The sequence below is a fragment of the Canis lupus genome, chromosome X, assembly GCF_011100685.1.
Source record: "Canis lupus familiaris isolate Mischka breed German Shepherd chromosome X, alternate assembly UU_Cfam_GSD_1.0, whole genome shotgun sequence".
NCBI lineage: Eukaryota > Metazoa > Chordata > Mammalia > Carnivora > Canidae > Canis > Canis lupus.
The window spans coordinates 90,513,137-90,538,910 of NC_049260.1; the positions used below are offsets into that span (position 1 = coordinate 90,513,137).

General features: G+C 38.7%; 1 long non-coding RNA gene across 2 annotated transcripts in view; it reads right to left on the reverse strand.

The window, feature by feature from the left end:
* LOC111094911 overlaps nt 1-24,423 on the reverse strand; it is a 159,007-nt gene extending 134,584 nt beyond the window's left edge. For both annotated transcript variants that reach the window (XR_005386003.1, XR_005386001.1), the window contains exon 1: nt 24,335-24,423. This is a non-coding gene — a long non-coding RNA (uncharacterized LOC111094911). The remainder of the gene's footprint in view (nt 1-24,334) is intronic.
* Between the last annotated feature and the right edge of the window lie 1,351 nt (nt 24,424-25,774).

The window sequence follows — 25,774 nt, forward strand, 5'->3', positions numbered from 1 at the left end:
GTAGCCAAACTGTGGACGGAGCCTCAGTGTCCATTGACAGATGAATAGATAAAGAAGATGTGGTCTACATATACGATGGACCATTACTCAGCCATTAGAAACAACAAATACCCACCATTTGCTTCAACGTGGATGGAACTGGAGGGTATTATGCTGAGTGAGGTAAGTCAATTGGAGAAGGACAATCATCACATGTTTTCACTCATATGGGGAATATAAGAAATAGTGAAAGGGATTATAAGGGAAAGGAGGGGAACTGAATGGAAAAAAAATAGAGAGGGAGACAAACCATGAGAGACTCCTAACTCTGGGAAATGAACAAGGGGTAGTGGAAGGGGAGGTGGGTGGGGTTATGGGGTGACTGATGGGCACTGAGGGGGGCACTTGATGGGATGAGCACGGTATTTTACTATATGTTGGCAAATCGAACTCCAATACAAAAGTATACAAAAAAAAAAAAAAAAAAAAAAAAAAACAAAAAACCTTGCTGCCCTGGGCAGGTAAAGAAAAAAAGAAGGAAAGCTGAAGTCTTACAATTGCCTTAATTATTTGTCATAAATAAAATAAGCACATTATATTTTTATTTTTCCTTTGGAGATGGAATTCTTGGTAACACTTTCATGAAAATCAGGTAACATTTTAATGTGAAATATAGAAATGTTTATTCTTGGTCCACTAATAATTCCAGTGAAGCATTTTGGATGGCTGTCTTAGGCTATCTACCAACGCACATGGTGAAATGGAGAACAGAAGCCATTATTAATAATACTCTAATCAAAACCTTTTTTTTGCCTTAATTTTTACAGAGTTCATATAAACTGCTTTAGGGCCTGAATGACCCAGACATTTTCTCAATTTTCGAACTGCAGGGAGATACAGATAATGATAGATCATTAATTACACACCTAAAAAGCCACCAGGTTAATGGAAAATTAATGGATCTTGCTCTTTATGTCTGCATCGAGAACAGTACATATGTTCTCTATCTTTGTTATAAACACTTTCAAAAAAAAAACTAGGTCATCTTTACAGCCATTTTTTTTTGGTCTTTTTTGCATTGCTTTCTTTTAAAAATTTTGTCAGTGATTCATTTTATTTACAATGAAATCCTCTTACATAAGACTTTTTTTCCTCCAGCTGAACTACACCGAGTGAAAAGTCATTAGACCCAGATTTTCCATCTGTATTCTGTGAGGCAGTAAAACACTTCAGGACTCTTCCGTTTTCCTTTCTGCGACAGGAGTATTTAGAGCCATTATAAGTGTATGTGGGTGCCACTCTGTATTTTGCACTCCTAGCACTTGGAAAGCATTTCATACCTCATGCTGCTTTCAGAGCCTTACATTTGCATTTTAAAAAATCAAATGGAAGTAACCACCCCCTTGGCTATTATATCCTGTGAATCAGAGCCAACCTGTGTAAATGACAAGGTTGTTTGAAAATGCAAGAATTAAATTGACCTGACAACATGGGCAAATGTCACTGGTTACCCCATTGACGGCAATAAAGGAGCCTGGTTGTCTATAAGACTGAGTAAATCCTATACAAACCATGCAATATATAGCATTGTTACTGAAATTTTTTTTTACTGGGGTGGGATGAGAAGAAGGAGAGGAAATTAGGAAGTTCTAGTTACAGACACACAATTTATGCTTTGCATGTCAATATGATATCACCCTATAAACAAGTAGACTTGGTAACATTAAATGAATTTAAAATATTAAGAAAGAGGGGCACCTGGTGGCTCAGTGGTTGAGCGTCAGCCTTTGGCTCAGGTCATGATTCCGGGTCCTGGGATGGAGTTCTCGCATCAGGCTCCCCCGTAGGGAGCCTGCTTCTCCCTCTGCCTATGTCTCTAACTCTCTCTCTCTCTCTGTTTCTCTCACAAATAAATAAATAAAATCTTTTAAAAATAAATAAAATATTGAGCCAGAAAAACTGTTAAGGAAAATAAAGATTCTGAAAAGTGTATCCACCAGAGGCACACAAGTTATTCTTGAATACACTTATGTGTTTATGTAGGGGGAAAACGTACATTAAAAAACAGTGATTAGGGGGGATCCCTGGGTGGCTCAGTGGTTTAGTGCCACCTTCAGCCCAGGGTGTGATCCTGGAGACCCCGGATTGAGTCCCACATCAGGCTTCCTGCATGGAGCCTGCTTCTGCCTGTGTCTCTGCCTCTCCCTCTCTCTGTGTCTCTCATGAATAAATAAATACAATCTTAAAAAAAAAGATAAAATAAAAAAATAAAAACCAGCGGTTTATATTAAATAACATACAACATCACTATTCTTGCTAAACAACATAGATGAAATTATTTGATCCTTTAAACAAAGTACACATAACAATCGATCAATGGAGAGAAAGAAGTGATCAGAAAAGAATTAACACCTAAAGGAACTCCCAGCTACACAGAGGCAGAAAAGAAAGAACTTGTGGTTTTAAAAGCAGAACAGATGAAAGCAGTCTACCAAAACAGGCAGGGAGGTTCACAAGAGGAGACAGAAAAAAGAGTAAATAGAAAGGTGGGTAGGAACACCACCCACCTCACACACACCCTGTCCTATCCAGCCCTGTATTAAGTATAGGAATCCAGCAAGTAAAAAAAGAACCTTGCTCTAAAACACTAGACCAAACTGCACTACAATACAAGCAAGGAGCTGTATAGCAAATAAAATGTTTTAAAAACTGTGCAGAGGAAGTACTGAACAAGAAGCCAAGAGATCTGCTGTGGCTTCTTATACAACAATGACAGACCTTGATCACATTATGCTAAGTGTAGTAAGTGAGACAGAAAAAAAATACCATTTGATATGACTTTTCTGTGTAAATCTAAAAACAAAACAAGAAAATCCAAACTCATAGAGAATAGACTGGTGCTTGGGAGGGCAGTTGAATGAAGGGGGTCAGAAGGTACAAATTTCTATTTATAAAATAAGTCATGGGGATGTAGCATTCAGCTTGATGACTATAGTTCTAGTTATTAATTCTGCATTTTATACCTGAAAGTTACTAAGGAAATAAAGCTTTTTGTTGTTGTGTCTTATTTTTATTTAAATTCTAGTTAGTTAACATTACCAGGGGAGTAAATCTTCAAAGCTTATAACACAAGAAAAATAGTTTTCTTAAGTATTAACTACATGCATGATATTGTTGGGAAATGCGGTAGGGAATATGCGGTAGGGATGAATGAAGAGAGCACCAGTCCTTCACCCTGTGGGGAATGATTGTTGCTCTCTCTGGCAATCCCCTGAATCTTAGAGGAAATGGATTCAGTCTTTCAGCTTAATTATGATACTACCTGCGTAGATGCTTCTTATCAGGTTGAAGAAATTCCCTTCTTTTCCTGGTTTGCTGAGAGGTTTTGTCAGGAATGGATCTTAGATTCTATCAACTGTTTTTTATGTACAAATTGATATGATCCTATGGTTTTTCTTGTTTAATCTGCTAATGGGGTGAATTACATGGATTGGCTCTCAAATACTAAACTAACTTTGAATTCCTGGGATAAACTCCACTGGTTCATGATGTCTTAGCATTTTTACATACTGTTAGATTTCATTTGTGAACATTTATTTAATCCATGTATAGGAGATATAGGCCTGCAGTTATTTCATAATGTGTTACCTCTGCTTTTTAGAATCATGACAATGTTGGAGGACTGGAACAATGTGGAAATTATTCCCTCTCCATAAATACTTCTAGAAGGATTTCTATACAGTTGATAGTATTTCTTCTTCAAATATCTGGCAAAATTCCACAGTGAAGCTATTTAGATCTGTTAAGGTTTGTAAATTCAATTGTTAAAAACTAGATACATGTGTATTCAAGTTATTGAGTTTATTGCACATGAGGTTTGGTAGTTTGTGTGCTTAAAAATGTGTCCACATTTCATCGGAGCCATCATATTATTGGCATAAAGTTATTCATAATTTCTCCACTAGCCTTTTAGTATCTATATAATATGTAAAGATATTATCTGTATCATTGCTAATATTTTAATTTGTATATTTTCTTATTTTTATCCTGATCAGTCTAGCTAGAACTTCATCAATCTTACCAATCTACTAAAAGAACCAGGTTTTGGGATCCCTGGGTGGCGCAGCGGTTTGGCGCCTGCCTTTTGCCCAGGGCGTGATCCTGGAGACCCGGGATCGAATCCCACGTCGGGCTCCTGGTGCATGGAGCCTGCTTCTCCCTCTGCCTGTCTCTCTGCCTGTCTCTCTCTCTCTCTGTGTGACGATCATAGATAATAAAACAAAAATTAAAAAAAAAAAGAACCAGGTTTTGATTTCACTGATTTTCTGTATTATTATTTTTGCTCAGATCTTTATTATTTTTTTTCCTCTACATTTTTTAAGAGAAGGAGGAAGTAGGGGAAGAGAGAGAATCTTAAGCAGGCTCCATGCCCAGCACTGAGCACAACTCAGGGCTCTATCTCACAACCCTGAGATCATGACCTGAGCCAAAATCAAGAGCCAGACAATTAACCTACTGAGCCACCCAGGCACCCCTACATTTTCTGTTTTAATTTGCTTTGCCTTCTTGTGGTTTTCTAAGGTTGGAGGTTGAGATCATTGACCTACGATCTTTCTTCTCTTCTAGTAGGGGTGTTATGTGCAATAAATTTCCCTCCAATTAATTTTCTTTGGCATTATAACACAACTTTTTTAATTTAAATTTTAAGTATGTTAATACAGTGCAATATTGGTTACTGGAGTAGAATTCTGTGATTCATTTGTAAATGAATTTACAAGTGCGCTCCTTCTATTGTATTCATCACTTACATACAACCCCAGTGCTCATTATAACAAGTGCACTCCTTAATATCCTTCACCCATCTAGCCCATTTCCCATTCACTTCCCTCCATCAACCATCAGTTTCTTCTCTTTCCGTAAGAGTCTCCAATGGCTTATTTCACTCCTTTTTTTCTTTTCCCCCTTCACATATGTTCATCCGTTTTATTTCTTTAATTCCACATACGAGTGAGATAATATGGTATTTGTCTTTCTCTGACTTATTTGACTTAGCAAAATAGACTCTAGCTCCATCAATGTCATTACAAAAGGGAAGATTTCATTCTTTTTGATAGCTGAGTAATGTTCCATTATATATATATCCCCACACACATATACATATACATACATATCTTCTTTATCCATTCACCAGTAGATAGACATTTGGGCTCTCTCAGCAACTCAGCTATTGTTGATAATGCTGCTATAAACACTGGAGTACATGTATCCCTTTGAATTTGTATTTTTGTATCCTTTGGGTAAATACCTAGAGTGGAATTGCTGGATCATAGGATCATTAACATCCTGAAGAAACTTCATACTGTTCTACAGAGTGACTGACCAGTTTGCATCCCCACCAACAATGCAAAAGGGTTCCCCTTTCTCTACATCCTCATCAACACCTATTGTTTCTTGGGTTGTTAGTTTTAGCCATCCATGGAGATGTGAGGTGGTATATCATCATGGTTTTGATTTGTAGTGCCCTGACAATGAATAATGATGAGCATCTTTACATGTGTCTGTTAGCCATCTGGATGTCTTTTTGAGAAAAGTTATCTATTCATGTCTTCTGCCCATTTCTTAACTGGGTTGTTTTTTTGGGGGGGACGTGTTGAGTTTGATAAATTCTTTGTAGATTTTGGATACTAACCCTTCATCAGATATGTCGTTTGCAAATATCTTCTCCCATTCCATAGGCTGCATTTTAGTTTTGTTGATTGTTTCCTTTGCTGTGCAGAAACTTATCTTGATGAAGTCCCAATAGTTCATTTTTTGCTTTTATTTCCCTTGCCTTCAACAACATGTCTAGTAAGAAGTTGCTGTGGCCAAGGTCAAAGAGGTTTCTACCTGTGTTCTCCTCTAGGATTTTGATGGTTTTCTGTCTCACATTAAGATCTTTCATCCACTTTGAGTTAGTTTTTGTGTATGGCATAAGAAAGTGGTCCCGTTTCCTCAATACCATTTGTTGAAGGGACTTACTTCCATTGGATATTCTTTCCTGCTTTGTCAAAGATTAGTTGACCATATAGGTGTGGGTCCATTTCCACGTGCTCAATTCTGTTCCACTTATCTATGTGTCTGTTTTTGTGCCAGTACCATACTGTCTTGATGACTACAGTTTTGTAATATGGCTTGAAATCTAGAATAATGATGCCTCCAGTTTTTTCTTTTTCGGAATTGCTTTGACCATTCGGGATCTTTTGTGGTTCCATATAAATTTTAGGATTGTTTGTTCTAGTTCTGTGAAAATGCTGGTAGCATTTTGATGGGTAGTGCATTAAATTATACCAAAATTACATTAAATTATACCAAAATATACCATCCAGCTCAAAATACTTTCTAATTTGCTTTTTAATTTATTCTTTCAACCATAGGTTATTTAGAAGTGTGTTAGTTTCCAAATATTCATGGATATTCCAGAGATCTTTTGTTATTGTCTTCTACTTCAATTTCATGGTGGTCCATGAATATACATTGAAGGACATCAATTCTTTTTAATTATTTGAAACTACTTTTATAGCCTATAATGTGGTCCATGCCCATAAGTGTTCCATATGCACTTAAAAAGAATGTGAATTCTGCTGTTGCTGGGTGGTATATTCTGTAAATGTCAATTAGGCCAAGTTGGTTGACAGTGTGCCATTCCTTTGATTTTCCACTTACTTCGATTTTTTTAAAAAAGATTTTATTTTTAAGTAATCTCTACACCCGACTTGGAGTTCAAACTCACAATCCTGAGATCAAGTGTCACACGGTCTACCAACTGAGACAGCTTAGGTGTTCCTACTTCTTCCATTAACTACTAAGTGAGGGATACTGAAATCTCCAACCATAATTGGGGATTTTTTTCATTTCTATTTGCAGTTCTATCAGCTTTTGTTCACATACTTTGAGGCCCTACTATTGGATACATAAACATTTAGAAAAAAAAAAAAAAGAAAAAAAAAAAAAAATAGAAAAAAAAAAAAAAAAAAAAAAAAAAAAAAAAAAAAAAAAAAAATAAACATTTAGGATTTTTATAGCCTTTTTTTTTAAAGATTTATTTATTTGCGAAAGAGAGAAAATGAGATTGAGAGTACATGTGTGAGCACAGAGATGGGGAAGAGGGAAAAAGAGAATCTCAAGCGGATGCCCTATTGATTGTGGAGCCTGATATGGGAATCGACCCCACAACCCTGAGATCATGACCGAACCAAAATCAAAAGTCAGATGCTCAACAGACTGAGCCACCAGGCACCCTTAGAGTTTTTAGCCTCTTGATGAATTGACCCATTGTTGTTATGAAATAAGCATCCATATTTCTCATAATATTTTTGGCTCTGAAATCTACTTTGTGTATTAATATATTTACTTGGCTAATGATTAGCATGTTATATGCAAGGTAATTTTGTTAGCAAGTTTTTTTTTCATCTTTATGTATAACCTATTTGTCTTTACATTTAAAGTGTTCTTGTGTTTTTATTTATTTTTTACCCAATATAACAATATCTGTATTTGGAATGCTTAAAATATCTGCATTTAATGTGATAATGTTATAGCATTAAGTTTAAGTCTATTATCTCGCTATTCACTACTTGTCCATTTGCTCTTTGTTCTTTTTCTATTTCTTGCCTTCTTTTGGATTCATTGAATTTTTTTTAATGATTCCATTACTTTTTTTTGCCTCAGTAGATATCTCTATTTTGTTATTTTAGTGATATATTTAGGGTTTACAGCATACATCTTTATTTTTTAAAAAAGGTTTTATTTATTTATTCATGAGAAACACAGAGAGAGAGAGGGGCAGAGACACAGGCAAAGGGAGAAGCAGGCTCCATGCAGGGAGCCCGATGTGGGACTCGATCCCGGGACTCCAGGATCATGCCCTGGGCCAAAGGCAGGCACTAAACTGCTGAGCCACCCAGGGATCCCAGCATACATCTTTAAACTTATCAGTCTGCCATCAGGTAGTGTTATATTACTTTGTGTGTATAATACAAGGATTTTACAAATTATATATCTCTATTTTTCCCTCCTGACCTTTGTACTTTTGCTGCCATATATTTTACTTTCATATATGCTATAACTCCACAGTACATTTAAATAGTAGTTTGTATAGACACAGATTTCCTTTCTGTAGATACAGATTTCCATCTCGTATCACTTTCTGCTTGAATAGAGACCCTACTTGGAATAGTGAGACCTGACTGAAGATGAATTCTTTGAGCTTTTGTGTATCTGTAAAAGGATTTCACCTTCATTTTTGAAAGGTATTTTTTACTGGATATAGAAATATAAGTTGTTTGCTTTTTTCTTTTTTTTTTGGTACTTTAGAGATGTTTATCTGCTATCTTCTTGCTTTAATGGTTTCTGATGAAAAATTTGCTGCCATCTGTACCATTGTTCTTCTGTTCATAATGTAATATTTTTTCCCTTTGCTTTCCAATTCTTTCCTTTTAATATTTTACTTTCAGGTAATTTTTTTTCCTCAGTAGAGGGGCTCAAACTCACCCAATATGGTGCTCAAACTCACAACTCCAAGATCAAGAGTCACATGCTCCACCAACTATGCCAGCCAGGTACCCCTCCGATTCTTTTAACAATGATTTAACTAGTTTGATTTCGTTGGTGTTGGGGTAGTTCAATTAACTTGGGCTTGAAATTCACTTAGCATCTTGGATCTAAGGGCTTATAGTTTTCATCAAACTAGAAACATTTTTAGCTATTATTTCTTCCATTATTTTTTCAGACTCTATCTCTTTGCTAATTCTCAGAGCTTCAAATTATATGTATATTGGACTTCTTAAAGTGATCTTAAAGCTCATTAATACTGTTCTTTATTTTCTTCTCTATTCTTTATTTCACTGTGGATATTTAGTATTGCTATATCTTCAAGTTAATGAATATTTCCTTCTGCAATCTCTAGTCTGCCATTAATCCCATCCAGTGTATTTTAAATCTCTGATATGGTAGTTTTCATCTCTAGTTCAATGTTGTTCCATGTTTTCATCTTTCATGACTCTTAAGTTCTTGAACATAAGAAATATAGCTATAGGGGGATCCCAGGGTGGCTCAGCAGTTTAGCTCCTGCCTTCAGCCCAGGGCATGATCCTAGAGACCCAGGATCGAGTCCCACATTGGGCTCCCTGCGTAGAGCCTGCGTCTCCCTCTGCCTGTGTCTGTCTCTGTCTCTCTGTCTGTCTCTCTCTCTGTCTCTCATGAATAAAGAAATAAAATCTTTTTTAAAAAAGAAATATAGCTGTAATAAAGGTTTTCATTTCTTGTCTGTTGATTCTAATATCTGTGTTTTTCTTGTTCAGTTTTGATGATTTCATCATTTTAAATTGAATTTTCCTATTTCCTTATATGACTGGTAAATTCTGATTGCATGTCAGGCATTGGGATTTTTTCCTTTTTGAGTGCTTGATATTTTTATCTTTGTATAAATTTTCTTGAGCACTATTCTGGGATACAGTTAGGTTTGAACAATTTGATCCTTTTGGCTCTTCATGTTAAAATTTGTTAGGTAGAATCAGAGCAGCATTCAGTCTAGGGATTATTGTTTCCACTACTCGAAATCTTCCCATTTATGCTACCCAATACTGTGGCACCTGGCTGGCTCAGTTGGTACAGCATGCAACTATTGTCCTTGGGTCATGAGTTGAAATCCCCTGTTGGGTGTAGAGCCTGAATGAATAAAGGAAGAAAGGAATGAAATGAATGAATGAACGCTATTCCAATACCTTTTAAATCTTGAGGTCTTCAGCCTAGCTGTTACAAACAGGTACTACTCTCAGTGCTTTGAGTGCCAAGCATTGTTAACTTTTGTCCTTTAAGAGCTTTCCTTTTGCCAGCTGTCTCATTTCTTTATATACAAATGCTCATCTGGTTTAATCTGAATGTTCAAAGGAGGTTGTCTACATTTTTCTAGAGTTCTCTTTATATGCAACTCTTTCCTCCCCCATTATTCTGCACTGTGAATTCTAGCTCTGGTAGTCTCCCTGGACTCTCATTTCCATCTCAACACAGAACCCAGATTTCACTGGGCTCTGCCTGGATTGTGCCCCCTTGAAGTATGACCTGGAAGGTCTCACCAAGCAGGAATCCAGGGCAGTCATAAAGGTTGCTGAAGTTGTCTATGGGATCACTGACTTTGTTTCCTAACGTCCAGTGTCTTGAAAACCATCATTTCACTTATATTGTCCATTGTATATATCAGGTGGGAAAGGGTCAATCTGGTCCTGTTTTACAATCTTGTGCAGAAGCATAAGTGCTTGCTCCCATTTTGAAATGTTAGGAATACACTATTCCCAGGGAAATGGTACTCACTAAGAAAAGCTACAATTACTTAGTTATCATTTAAAATCTGAGGCTCTCATTCGACCCACACTGAGCACCAGAACAGGCCTGTGAAAACAATAGAATTAGGTAATCACTGCTTGATATGGTGATAACTTATAAGTGCTGACAACATTGCCCTCCTTCTGGGCTTCTGTATGTAGGTCATTTATCCATGATATTCACTTACTTTGGAAGGTCCTCTTTGTTCTGGACCTGAAGCAAATCTACTCCAGACGGAGAGGCCTAAACAATGATAACCATCATACCCCGCACATAGATTGGTTTATATATATAGGTATATATATTTTAAGTATTCATACTCATTCACATCCTATTTGATCCTTGATACATGTGTAAGGCACTAAAGATTAGGTATCATCGTACCCATTCACAGAGAGGTCAAATGATCTGCTTAATCACATCATTAGCTAGAACAATGGCTGGCACTCAAATCATCTAAATCCCTGTCCAGGATACTGCCCCAGCCAGATCTTATGGTTAATGACTGATCTATAAAAATAGGATTGGTATATTGTGGCTATGTGAGGAAGGGTTCTGCCTATTAAATAGGAAAGTGGACAAAGGAGAAACTAGGGGAGCCACTCTAGCAGAAATCCCATAGACATATAGGGGAGCTATCCTTTCATAATCTATTTTAATATAATGCAAACTTTCAGGCCCCAGCTGGATGTGAAAGCTTGTTTTCCTCCCTCTTAGCCATCATGCATTATTCATGTGAAGTGACCTCACTTACATGTCACAGGCAGATTGTGATGACAGAAGCTCCTTTGGTGCTGGCACACAGAAGGCCTGATTTCCTGTTGCTCTAACTTGGTCTACTTCCCCTGCTTTATATGCTGCCACTGGGGCTGTCACTCCTCTGTGGTAATGAGCTAAAACGAGTGTTTAATCACTGCAGTTATCCCTCATTTTGAAGCAAAGCCCTTGTGTGCTCAGCCTTGTCTTCTGTCTTCACAAGGAATCCTATTTAACTCCTCGAACCCAAAGGTCCCATTCCTCATTTCCCTGCCCCTAAGGCTCTGCCAGCTGTCCTATTGAGGATCTGCAGAGGGCCACAGGCTGACCAACTGACTGATTTCTGCACTGATGGGTAACTGCTCCTGTCTGGCTGACCCAAGTCTTGTGCTTCTGGAACAGAACCAATAGGAAGTCTGGCAGGATTACTTTAGAACCTCTCCTTGACTTTTTTTTCATCCTTCCTGCCCTGCTCGTCTATTTCTTTCACTTAAAATAGATTGTGCAATAAAAAGATTTAAATATCTTTGTGGTATCCTGAAAATGTCCAGCTGCCAACCAAATCTAAATGTAAAAAAAAAAAAAAAAAAAAAAAAAAAACTTCTTAAGAGGAAGTAGAAAATGATTGACAAAAACAGGTTCTTAAATGGAATATCACTAAAGAAAAAATGTATTGGGGGATTGTCCTAAGAAGAATTTAATATTAATAACTACTCAGGGTTACTGAGTGTATAGCATAAATGATGTTCAAGAAAGGGACTTCACAAAACTTTATGCTGGCTAATGGTTCTTTGAAAAATGATTTTTGAGTGATTTTTAGAGACATTCTAAGACTGAGAATATGTAAAAATGACTCATCTATAGAATTTTTTTTAAACCTGTGCTGACCTAAAAAGAAAAACCGTTAAGCAAGACAATATAATTTGCTTTATGCAAAGACAAGAAGAAAAAGATTTTTTTATAGTTACATACTACCAAAAGTTTTCTACAGCAGTAAATTTTTTGTTTAATAAGCATAGCAGGTAGACAGCTCCTACCCAGAGAGTCTTCTTTTAAAACTTTGATTGATTGATTGATTGATTGATTGATTGAGGGTGAGGAGGAGTAGAAGGAGAGGGACAAGCAGACTCCACGCTAAGTTCAGAGCCCAATGCGAAGCCCAATCCCATGGTCCTGAGTTCATGACCTGAGCTGAAATCAAGAGTCGGATGTTTGACCAACTGAGCCACCTAGGAGCTCCTACACAAGAGATTCTTTTTTTTTAATAAATTTATTTTTTATTGGTGTTCAATTTGCCAACATACAGCATAACACCCAATGCTCATCCCATCAAGTGCCCCCCTCAGTGCCCTTCAACCAGTCACCCCCACCCCCTGCCCACCTCCATTTCTACCACCCCTTGTTCGTTTCCCAGAGTTAGGAGTCTCTCATTTTCTGTCTCCCTTTCTGATATTTCCCACTCATTTTTTCTCCTTTCCCCTTTATTCCCTTTCACTATTTTTTATATTCCCCAAATGAATGAGACCATATAATGTTTGTCCTTCTCCGATTGACTTATTTCACTCAGCATAATACCCTCCAGTTCATCCACGTTGAAGCAAATGGTGGGTATTTGTCGTTTCTAATGGCTGAGTAATATTCTATTGTATACATAAACCACATCTTCTTTATCCATTCATCTTTCGATGGACACCGAAGCTCCTTCCACAGTTTGGCTATTGTGGACATTGCTGCTATAAACATCGGGGTGCAGGTGTCCCGGCGTTTCATTGCATCTGAATCTTTGGGGTAAATCCCCAGCAGTGCAATTGCTGGGTCGTAGGGCAGATCTATTTTTAACTCTTTGAGGAACCTCCACACAGTTTTCCAGAGTGGCTGCACCAGTTCACATTCCCACCAACAGTGCAGGAGGGTTCCCCTTTCTCCATACCCTCTCCAACATTTACACAAGAGATTCTATTGCAGGTTTCTAAAACATGAAAACCAAAAATGAGGTTACAACCTCAAGGCTTCACAACCCACCTCTTTCACTCATTCATCCCCTTAATTTCTATAGCTGCAACTATAGGAATCTATTGTTTGGCTCTTTTGTCTCATCTGGATGGACATTTAGGGAGAGGTTACAGTAATTTTCAAAAGTAGTATATTAGAATCACCTCTGGAAGTTTTTAAGCATAAGATAGTAGGGCTCAACATTGGCTCTATAGTATCCAACTCTCTCAGAATGGAGATGAGATAATTTTTGCACTACATGATTAAGATGGGCATCTCTGTTAAGTTTTAGATTAAGAGAGATTTGAAGAAATGAGGTCACTAAATTCATAGCAGTAACCTACTGCTGCTGTAAAAAAATGACATTTAGCTTACTGACCTAAAACAACATAGATTTATTATATTATAGTTCTGAAGGGCAGAAGTCTGAAATAGGTCTCATTGGTCTAAAATCAAGGTATGGATGGAGCTGCATTCCTTTCTGGAGGTTCTATGGGAAAAAATTTTTCCAGCTTCTAGAGGCTGCCTGCACTCCTCTGCTTGTGGCCAGCTTCCATATCCAAAGCCAGCAATGGTTGGTCAAGTGCTTCTAATGATGACATCTCTCTGATTCTGTTTCTTTTGCTTTCCTCCTCCCCACCTAATACCCTCATGATTACACTGAGTCTACTTAGCTAATTGAAAATAATCTCTTTTAAAATCATCGGATCAACAAGCTTAATTCCATCTGCAAACTTACTCCTGCCCCTCGTTGAATAAAATAACATATTTATAAGTTCTGAATAAGGACACAGACGACTTTAGGATACCTGTTATTCACCCTACCCAAATTGATCTATTTCAACTACCTCATTTGGCAGATGAGGCAAAAGAGACATAAATATGTGGAAAGATATATCCAGATAATGGTATTAATGGCCTCAAAGTTACTCATCCCTTTATGTCACCCCTAAAATCAAATAACCAAATTCTGAAAATGTAGTACCTAATAATCTACACTAATACCATCCTCCTCCTTAATTCAGAACAATTTTGTCAACCTCAATGTAGACCTCCACCTGATGTTCCACAGGTACATTGCAGATGTTTAAGATATGCTGCCCTTTCCAATAGCCAATAAAAGGGGAACTAGCAATAGCTGACCCAAGTCAAGCCCTTCCCAAAGTCCCAGAGGGATCTGAGATCAGACTTATTTTCCCCACACATAAGAATGAGTCTAATAGGATTCCTGTGCAATCCGAGGAAAAGGAGTCTGAAAGGGGATATCCTGGTCCCTTATCCCCAATCCGGTGCCTGGCCCGTGGCCCATGCTTTACACTGGCAAAGGTCAACAGTATTCCACAGGGAGAAGACAACTCCTATAGCCCAGCCTCAATCAAACTTTTAGCACAATCCTCCAAGCTGGAAACATTGGAATTGCATCCCTATCCTTTAGGTCTCTTTTCAATTTTCTCACTCTTTCTCATTCCTTTAGCCTGCTGTTTCTCCAGGCTGAAACACTGCCTTTTCCAAATAGCTGCTCATTTAATGCTTGGTGAATGAAAGAATGAGTAAATGAGTGAATGGATGGATGAACTGGCTATTGAAACAACCTTCTAATTGGTTTCTCTGTCTCCAGTCTCTCCTTTCCAGCACATCCTTTACACGTCTGCTGGAGAGATCTGCTTAAATCAAGTCTTTTCCCAGCTGCAGTTGCCTACAAAATAAAGTCCACATTCCTTAGCTTGACCTTCAAAGCTATCCAAATTAACCCCCTAAACATTCCAGTTTTGTCCCCTATTGCACTAGCTCTGCTCTAAGGTGCTCATCCTCTTATTTATCTCCATTCTGTAGCTAGAGCTAATCTCTGATTGCAACCTGTTCTTTAAGCCTTGCTGCTTCATACTTTCACAACATGAAATCTATCTCTGTCCCTTCCATTCTCCACGACCTAAGCCTTAAGCATTCTTCAAGTGCCAGCATTCAAGCAATTTCTTCCATGAATCTCTCCCAAAGCACCCAGCAGGCTCCTATCCACTCAGCAGGTATCACTCATCTTGTATCCTCCAGGAGGCTTTGCACTAAGTACAAACTAATACATATTTACTAAATAATACCAGATTTTACAATAAATTAGTATTAAAATATTGATCCTCATAAAGATATGATTCCTCAAGTAATAAAGAATTGTATTTCTTGCTTTGTGCTACACTGATGAAAAATAGTATTTACTATATGGTAGACAGTGTTTTTTTTTTCCCCAAAGAAGAAAACTTTCCAGTCAACTACTAGTTAACCAGAAAAGCCAATTAACTAGAAGATCCATTCCTTGCTCTCAATTATACACACCAATGGAGTGAAGCAGTGAGGCAGATGATCTAAAACAGTAGATAATCAAAAATTCTACCCACTGGCTCGCAGGCTCTCCCTACACATCCTCCCCCTTTCTCTCTCTACTACACTACACCCCTTGGCCTCTGGCAAACTCACTATCCTGATTCTGCCTGGCTTGGGCTATACAGAAATAAGTTTAAATTTTCTGCACATACATTCATTTACTTGATTTGTATTGGCCATCTCCTATCAGCCAGCCACCCAGCAGGGACCTGAATGGAAGAAGAGAAATGGAGGCAAACCTTACATAGTCCCTGTCTGGAAATAATTTATAATTTTTGAATAACGCAAGTTTGAGATATAATTCAACACATAATTTTTTTCAGTCCCAAGAAAGCAACAAATATGACACATTGTCATCAACTGCAATGTCATACAAAAGTACAAAGATATGAAATATCATGATCTACTGAGGGGAAGTCAAAATGGCAGAGTCAAGCTTGCTCTGTAATCTGGTTAGGAGAAGTTGAATGCAGAACACATCAGGGTGAAAGTTCAAAAACAGAAAACACAAGACTGAAAGGCAGGTTGAGGCCAGATTTATGAGGACCTGGTAAGCCAATCCAAGGCATTTGGACTTGATCTTAGTTGCAGTATTAAACCGGCAAAGGAAATAACATTGCGTAATGGCAGGAGTGACTGCAGAGTCATGGGTAGGATCTAGCAGCCCTGGGTTAATCACCTAAACCACAAAATAACCCCCAGCAAGAAAATGAAATCTGAGCATTTAAAGATACAGTTTGCTATACAAGATACCTCTTCAGAACTCCTACTGCCTAAAGATTTAGACATGAGATCTCTACTATACAAACAGCAAACAAGTGCCTAGCACAGAGCCTTGCACATGATAGGCATTTAGTAAATCACCACCAAATTCAAAGGAATAAGAGATGAGGCTTGATAAGAAAGCAAATATATTAAGGAGCCACCAGAGCTGAGTGATAAAAGGCCCACTGAGGGACATTACCTCCCTGGTGCTTACTGTAAGTAAAGGAAAATTCTCTATTTAGGAAGTTGTAAGAAAATCATGTTCAAAATCCCCTGCTTAAGGGGATTCCTGGGTGGCTCAGAGGTTTAGCGCCTGCCTTGGGCCTAGGGCATGATCCTGGAGTCCCGGGATCGAGTCCCACGTCAGGCTCTCTGCATGGAGCCTGCATCTCCAGCTCTGCCTGTGTCTCTGCCTCTCTCCCACTCTGTGTCTCATGAATAAATAAATAAAATCTTTTAAAAAATCCCCTGCTTAAAATTCTCAAGTGGATCCCTGCTGCAATCAGGATTAAGTCCAAATTCATTAGTAAGATCTAAAAAGCTTTCCACGATCTGGCCCCCACCCTACTTTGCCTGCCTGCTTTCATAATATTCCATAACACAAAGCCTCTACTATAACTTGATGGTCGCTTTAACAGACACTGGAGAAATGTCAAGCCTAGTCTGACCATAAACATGCTCTGTAATCTGCACAGTCTTGATTTTTCTCCAAGTAATGCTGTGTGGTTTCCTATGATAACCAATTATTACAGTGGTCCTTTAAAATGCAAACTGAGAATCACAGAATCTAGTATGGTAATGGTTAGCCTTTAGGACGAAGCCAATACTTGGATCCATTCTTATATAAACAACTTGGTTTGCCCAGTCCTAATGAATGGGTAATATCTCCATGCCAGAGGCAAAGCCTGCCTTACTCTTTAAATTCCAAAGGACAGAATTACAAATGGGCAGAGCCCTTGGTACACCTGCTACAGCATGCATACATGATCAGAATCAATTTTAATGATTGTGTGTGTGTGTGTGTGCATGTGTATGTGTGCGCATTTATCCCTTGGAAGACAACCATGCAGAAGGATGCCTGAGCTGGAAATAAGTCTGCAGTTATTTTAATGATTTGGAACTTATCCATTAATTTGAAATGTTCCAAGTAATGCTTTCAGGTTATATTTATGGTTTCTCAAAGTACCCCCATAACAAGTCAACTATTTAGCTCTACGTTAAATTTTAAGACAGTTTTAACACTTTTTAATTGAGTGCCCACTATGTGCCAAGTGCTCTTATATTGGTTATTTCCCTAGCACGTAATTATCTCACAGTTACAGATTAGCAACTCAAATTTTAAATATGTGTGTATTTCTTTTCATTAAATCAATTTTCCTTTAAGCAGTAGTATCATTTAATCAAATCATAAAACTGAGTTGGAATAATTCTCACATCCATCTACCTCTTTCTATCCCTACAGCCAGGATACTCATAGTTACAAGTGACCATCTTTCATCTAAAATATTCCAACAATGTCCTCTGGACATAGTCAACTTCCATTCTTGCCCCCTCCAATCTATTCAATACAGAATAGCAAGAATTATCATCTTCAAAGGTAAAGCACATCACTTAATCTCCTATTAAGAAGCATCTGGTGTCCTTCAACCCATTTTTATATACTTAAAAGTTGTTGAAAGAGTAGATCTTAAATATTTTCACCACACACATGCAAAATGTAATTATGCGAGGTGATGGAGGTATTAAATAACCCTCTTATGGTAACCATTTTTGCAACACATACATGTATCAAATTATCACTTTGTACACATTAAATTAACACAATGTTACATGTTAATTATATTTCAATAAAGCTGCCAAACTCTTTACTGTGCCTTTGAAGCCCTACATGATCTTCCCAAAGCTCTAGGATATCTGTGCTCAAAGCCTAGAGTGCCAGGGCTAAGTTGGTTGCATAACACACTAGGCCTGGAGCCAAAACATCCAGATTAAAGTAAGATAGATAGATTATCTGCAAAAGTCCAACTAAGAGATCTTAGTGGTGTCATAAGCAAATGCTCACAGACTGGTCACTGCTAATGAGTATATTACTTTTAGAGAGACTTAAAAATGCATGAAAAATATCCACATGAGACAAGATTTTACCTATTATTTTGCCTTGATAGTATCTTCAGACTGGCTACATTTGAACCACTCTTCTGTCCTCTAGATCCCATTTCACTTTACCTGATCAAGAATTTCAATCCTATCACTATGTCCTCTCCTGAAACTCTACCAGATTATGCTAATCTGCAAACATGACATAGTGTCTCCTATCTTAAAAAATTAAATAAAAATTGTATCTTAACCTGCCATACCCATACATATGGGATATACATATACAGTTACACTCAATTGCCCTAATCAATTTCCCAGCACCATTTCTTCAAAGAGTTGTGTATCTGTTTCTGCTCCTTCACATCCCATTCTCTGTTCAGCCCACTCTACTCAGGCTTATGTCAACATTATATGACTGAAATGGTTATGGTCAAAGTCACCAATGATATCCATGTAGTAAAATCCAGTGGTCAGTTTTGCTCTTTTCTTTACATGATTTCTCAGTAGCATTTGGCATAGATTGCCACTCTCTTCTCTAAAAGTGTTTAACACGTTTATTTGTGCCTTCCTTAATACTGTGCCCTTGTCTTTCTTCCTACTGGTCACTTCTACTAAATCTACACTGCTCAATATTCCTCTGCTACATCTCTTGAAGTTACAATGTTCAAAGGCTCAGACCCAGGCACCAGCTGTATTCTCAAATACAGCTACATTCCTTCTAGGTAGTCTTATGTAATCCCATGGATTGAAATATAATCAGGTTACTGAGCATTGTTAAATTTGTATCTCTACCCCTAAACCATAACCTGACATTTGCATATAAGATAGGCATCTCAAACAAAATGTCCACAAAAAGTTACCAATCTCCCTCCATCCCTCCCTCTCTTTTTACACATTCTTCACTATTCCTCCCCATTTCAGAAAACAACATTGTCAAATATACACAGTGGCCAATCAAAAATCTAGGAATTAGGGTGCCTGGGTGACACAGTTGGCTGAGTACCCGACTCTTGATTTTGGCTCAGGATCGTGAGATTGAGACCCATGTCGGGTTCCAGACTCAGCAGCAGTCTGCTTCAGATTCTCTCTCTCCCTCTTCCTCTCCCCTCCCAACTCCTCTCTCTGCCTCTCTTTCTCAAATACATACATAAATCTAAAGAAAAATCTAGGACTCATCTCATAGCCATACTTTATTTCATCACCTCCTAACATCTAGTCCATGGACAAGTCCTATTGATTCTACTCGAAGCTTATTTATATCACTATTATCCACTAGGCACTTCATTAAAGTATGCTTCTGTCTTCAAAACTGCCAATTTGTAGCTGTCTTAGAATCCTTGCACCAGTTGTTCTCTTTTTCTGGAATGTTCTTCCTTCAGAGATTGACATTCCTGACTCCATTATGTTATTCAATTCTAAGCACAAAAATCACCTCCTAGAAAAGCTGCCTCTGACATCAGAAAAATGAGCTTCCAGTCACTTTCCCATTATAGTCTTTTATTTTACTGCATATCACTTACTGGTGTATAATTTTTTTACTTGTATACTTCTTAATGTGTTCATTAGAAATCTCTACTAAAACATAACCTTTATAACAGCAGGAGTGTGCTTTCCCTTTTCCAACACTCTATTCCTTGTGTCTATAACAGTGCATAGAATGTAATAGGCACACAACAATTGTTGAACAGGTAAATGAACATAAACATTTCTAGAATAAGGGATTTTCACTGTAGCAAGGTTTTTACCAAATAAAACGGGGAAGGAGGGACTGGAAATACGGTGAAAAAGCTGGGACAAATAACAGAAAGGAGTATAAATCAATGCACCATACAGCAAGGTTGTTAGAAATTACAGAGAAAGTCTATAAGAACTCTTCTAATACTCCATGTTTACAGGTTCCTATCTTGTTAGAAGTAAAAGCCAGTGTGGCTCTGGCTCATCACTAATGATGCTCATCATTTAGCGTCCAACTCTTGATTTCAGTGCAGGTCATGATCTCAGGGTCTTAAGATTGAGCTCCATGATGGGCTCCACACTGGTCATGAAGCCTGCTTAAGATTCTCTCTCTTGGGGCACCTGGGTGGCTCAGTGACTGAGCATCTGCCTTTGGCTGGGGCTGTGATCCCAGGGTCCTGAGATGGAGTCCCTCATCAGGCAACCCATAGGGAGCCTGCTTCTCCCTCTGTCTGGGTCTCTGCCTCTCTCTCTGTGTCTCTCATGAATAAACAAATAAAATATTTAAAAAAGAAAGATTCTCTCTCTTCTTCTTCCTCTGCCTCTCCCCACCTTGTAAAACATAACAAAACAACAAAAAAGTAAAAGCCTTAAAAAGGACCGGACCTATAGACTTGACTTTGAGGTCAACAAGCAATGCGTGGGCAACTAAGACAGTCTCATCCCCTAGTCAATCTATGAGAGAAGACACTTGAGGATAATTGTGGTGGTGATAGCTACTAAGAGACAATAACAACAACAAAACCAGATAAGTGCTTGTGTGCTGATATGTTTAAAGAGAAAGAAAGTAAAGAAAGAAAAGAAAAGAAAGAAAGAAAAAGAAAGAAAGAAAGAAAGAAAGAAAGAAAGAAAGAAAGAAAAAGAAAGAAAGAAAGAAAAGCACAAGTGCTCAAGATTTGAGAAGTGGCCTTCAGAGGAATTCTTTAAAAAAAAAAGATTTTATTTATTTATTCATGAGAGACACACAGAGAGAGGCAAAGACATAGGCAGAGGGAGAAGCAGGCTCCCTGAGGGGAGCCTGATACAGGACTCTATCCTAGGACCCCGGGATCATGCCCTGAGCCAAAGGTAGATGCTCAACCACTGAGCTACCCAGGTGCCCCCAGAGGAATTCTTCTGAAACAAACCTAAAAGAATGGGATAGCTGGTTGAGGTAAGCAGAAGGTCAACATGAGAATCATCGAGAAGTAAGAAGACAGTGTTAAGTCCGATGTATAGATGGCACACAACATTAGACATCCAGAAACTATTTGTCTGTTAGCAATTAGCAGAGAGTAACCCAATGCACTGAATCCTGGGAAACAGCTCAAATTTCAAAGAAGGCTAGAGAAAGAATAAGGTTGGAACCTAGGACTAAAAGATTCAAGGCTGGGTGTCTAATATAGAAGCCCAGTTTTAAGGACTAGAGTATAAGAACAGGTCTTTGTCATAGAAACAAAGGAGAATCTCAATTGTTAGACGAATAGATGAGATCAAATCCTGGTCAAATATAATGCCTATGGAACTAAGCTACTGTCCTAGGACACCTTAAAATCTTGCGATCTCAGCCAGGGCTAGGCCCAGAGTCCAGAGTGAGGCTGAACGTGCAGGTGATTAAAAATGCCCTCAGTCATGAAAACTAGAGTTCTGGGACCAGAGAGCCCAGCAGGTCATTACTGAATGTGATACAAGACACATCTTTGTGGCCAAGGCTTTCTTTGATGATTTAAATAGCCCAACATGAGGATGAGAGTCATTAGTGGTGGAGGGCACCTAATTAGATTGGTGAGAGGCCACCAGGAATCAGACCTTAATTACTCCCAACCACCTGCTCTCCCACAAGTCCAGCCAAAAGTGAATATTCTCCTTGGATTGTCTCGATAGTACTGCTGCTTCTGGGAAGCCAATGGCCAATTTCAGACATCAACAGAAGATGAACTGCCTCTAGAGGAGGTAGGGTATTAGTCTCCAAAGGTTTGGAAGCATGAACTCAGGCCTCCTGCCTATGCAGCTCAACTCCAAAAGGTGGCTTTCTTAGCAATGCTGCTCATTAAGAATTCATAATAAAGAGTTTCTCCACACATTAACATACACAGAGTACTGAAATGTGTACAGCCAAGAAGTAAGTTAAGAGTCATATAGAATTTTGCCTCCTTGGATGTAGCATGTGGAAGCAAACTAAGCCAATGTAATTTCCCTTCCCTTGTATACTCAGTACTAGCGTTTATTCCTAAATGAAGGAGTGATGATGATTATTCAGCAATAGGGGTGGTTGATATTGGTAATGAAGTTTAGCCAAGCAATGAGAACCTTAAATGCTGAAAACATTGTATTCCACCTGCCACTTTGTTTTACTAAGTGTACTTTGAAGACTTCAAAAATCTCTAATATTGAACTGGCACCCAATCCAAAGGGCCTTGCAGCTGAGAAGTGCCAGGTTGCTCAGATTCTAGAAAGAATGGCTTTCTGGCTGCTCAGTGCTTTCTTGCACTGAAGTTATCAAAAGGCCTGAATAGCATCTAAATACTTCCACAGGGACACTATATTCCTCCCATCAGACTGGAGTTGATATCAGTTATTGATATTTGGGTGGATCACAGATCTCAGAAGTAGCTGGGATTCAATGTCTCCAATAAACTGAATATGACTTTCATCATATACCTCTTGCAAAAGTTGGCTCTACCTGACTTCCTTCCTTCCCTGACTATTCTTAGATGGAGAAAGGCCAGCTTCCCTGAACTGTCATGGCACAACCAGCATACTTCCATTATAGCAGTCATCATACCATACTGGATTTATTTGTTAAATAAATAAATTTTGTCTATTTTGTCTAACTAGATTATGAGATACTTGAGGGAAAGGGGGCCTATTTTTATTCATCTGTGAATCACCGGAATTTATCACCACACATGGCACATAGAGGCTATTTTGGAATGTAGAATGAAATAAAATGTTACAAAAACAATGGTTTAGCCTCATTCATTTGCGTCAAGCATCTCCCACCCATTCATGTCTTCACAAATGTCATTTACATGATACAGCCCTAAATTAATAAATTTCTCTATTGATCTCCTATTCTGCACCTAATACTGTGAAGGAGAAGAATACCTGGCATCAGCTCTCCAAGGGTTAATCTGATTGGGAAAATATAGACAATCATAAGACAGCATGCTGTCATTTGTTCTTGAGGTGAGTTTTTAAATGGATGAGAGCATGAAGGATCAGTGTAGCACTGAGAATGTAGGATTAAGGCTAGAAAAATTAGTTTAGCAAAACAGAAAAAGCAACAAAAATTAGTTTGGCCACAATAAACAACGGAAGACAGGCTGAAGGCAAAGCATAAGCAAGCAAGACCATGAAATGGGTATAAAAGTAGCAAGCATTTAGACAATGAAGAGTTAATTTTGATAGGAAACAGAAGGTAGTTTAGGGTAAAACATTGAAATGAGTAAGAGGTACTGAAAGATGATTCAGTTGCATCAATAAAGAGTATGCCATTGTAAGGAATAACAGAGAGTAATGGTTCTAGAGGAACATATTCTGTATCTCTACCAACCATGACAGATAATACAAGACAATGGCTGTCCTTTCCCTTTGCAAAACTCTGCATGAGAGGTGGTCACTAATGCCCTTTCATCAGGTAGCATTTTATGTAAGGCCTGACTGCAAAGACTGTCCTAGGGACCAAGTGATTGAAAAGTCCTTGGGTAATAGTAGAGCAAGAGGAAGTCTCACCCTCACAGCCCCTTACAAAGCTCTCAGCCATGAGATCCCTAGACTGAAATCCCACAATAACAGAGGTACTCTTGTCTTGCTCACAACTGTATCAACAGCAGCAAGCATAATGACTGGCAAAAACGAGGCACTCATTGAATGCATTGTATCACAGACTGAAACAAACCAATACTGTAGAACTTAGCATAGTCAATCATGCAAAACGAAATATTGGTCACACCTTTGTAAGTATGATATCCACTGCACTGATTTAATGCATATACAGCTATACATGAGTAAAAAGTACAGGCAGTAAAAAGAGAATGATATACAGTCTCAGACGTAAAGGGTCATAATACAATGGGCTGATGGGGCACATGTGCACACAGACCTTTCTTTGGTTGACTCATACGGTATGTATAGCACCACTGTTGGAAAGTCTCAAAGGATATTCTAAGTATTTCTTACTATATGCATGGTGGGGGACATAAGTGATAGACATTGTCTTCATTTTACAGACATGGAACAAAGAATTAACAATAGTTAGAAAATAAGCAGTCATCTAGACCTTCTGTTACCTTACCTGCAAGGAGGAGACTTGCAGAGTGATGCTGTTCAAAAATGTGTATATCCCAAGAGGCTGGGTGCAGGAAATGGAGGTAGATAGGTCTGCAAAGAAAGGGGAAGAAATTAACTCAAGTGGTGGTATCTTCAAAATCATGCTCAAATAGCTTTAAGAAGTCTTTCTCAAGCAACAGATAGAGAAATATGGCCCCAGGCTCAAGATTCAGGGGGCCTCTGGGTAAACACAATGGATTAAGACCACAGTAAAAAAAGAGGTATGGAAGCCTTTGGAACAGTGAGGAAGCAGTCCTTGTTTAATGAAAGCATCCAGACTCATTCAATTGACAAGTATTTTTTAAACACATCGTACTTGCCAGTCTCTGTTTAAGTCTCAGTATACACAAACCATAAAATACACTTCCTTCTCTTGAGGAACTTGTCAACCAGTGAGAGAGACAAACAAGCAAATGGATACTATCTATTATGGGAAACAATAGCCAGTGTCATTGGTATACTATCCACTGTCAACTACCATGGAGAAACATTTGCACATGTCCACAGCATGGCATTTTTACAGGAACAATCCATGCGGCAATGTTCATAAAACCCCAAATCAGAGACAACCTTTCTATACCAGAGTATCTGCATGCACGTATAGCATGACCATACTACGTAATAGTGGGCAACAATTAAAGAGAATAAGATATATCTAAATGTTCTGACATAGCTCTCCAAGACAAAGAGTCAAAAAAACAAGTGGTAGGATAATACATATAGTTGTTGAAATGAGTAATTGAAAACTTTAGCTTGATCTCCAAAACTTTAAATATTTAAATAATTTTCAACAAGCTTATATACTAAAGCATCAAAAAATTAAAAATAACTTTAAAATAGGCATATACTAGGAGGAAGGGCAAGATGGCAGAAGAGTAGGGTCTCCAAATCACCTGTCCCCACCAAATTACCTAGAAAACCTTCAAAATATCCTGAAAATCTATGAATTCAGCCTGAGATTTAAAGAGAGAACAGCTGGAATGCTACAGTGAGAAGAGTTCGGGCTTCTATCAAGGTAGGAAGACGGGGAAAAAGAAATAAAGACACAAAAGGCCTCCAAGGGGGAGGGGCCCTGCGAGGAGCCGGGCTAAGGCCGGAGTGAGTGTCCCCAGGACAGGAGAGCCCCGTCCCGGAGAAGCAGGAGCTGCACCAACCTTCCCGGGCGGAAAGGGGCTCGCAAGGAGTTGGAGCAGGACCCAGGAGGGCGGGGATGCCCTTGGGCTCCCTGGGACACTAACAGACACCTGCGCGCCCAGGAGAGTGCGCCGAGCTCCCTAAAGGGCTGCAGCGCGCACGGCGGGACCCGGAGCAGCTCGGAGGGGCTCGGGCGGCGGCTCCGCGGAGGGGCTGCGCAGACGGGAGTGTGAATCCAACTGCGCAGGCTCCGGAGCACAGGGTGCCGGGG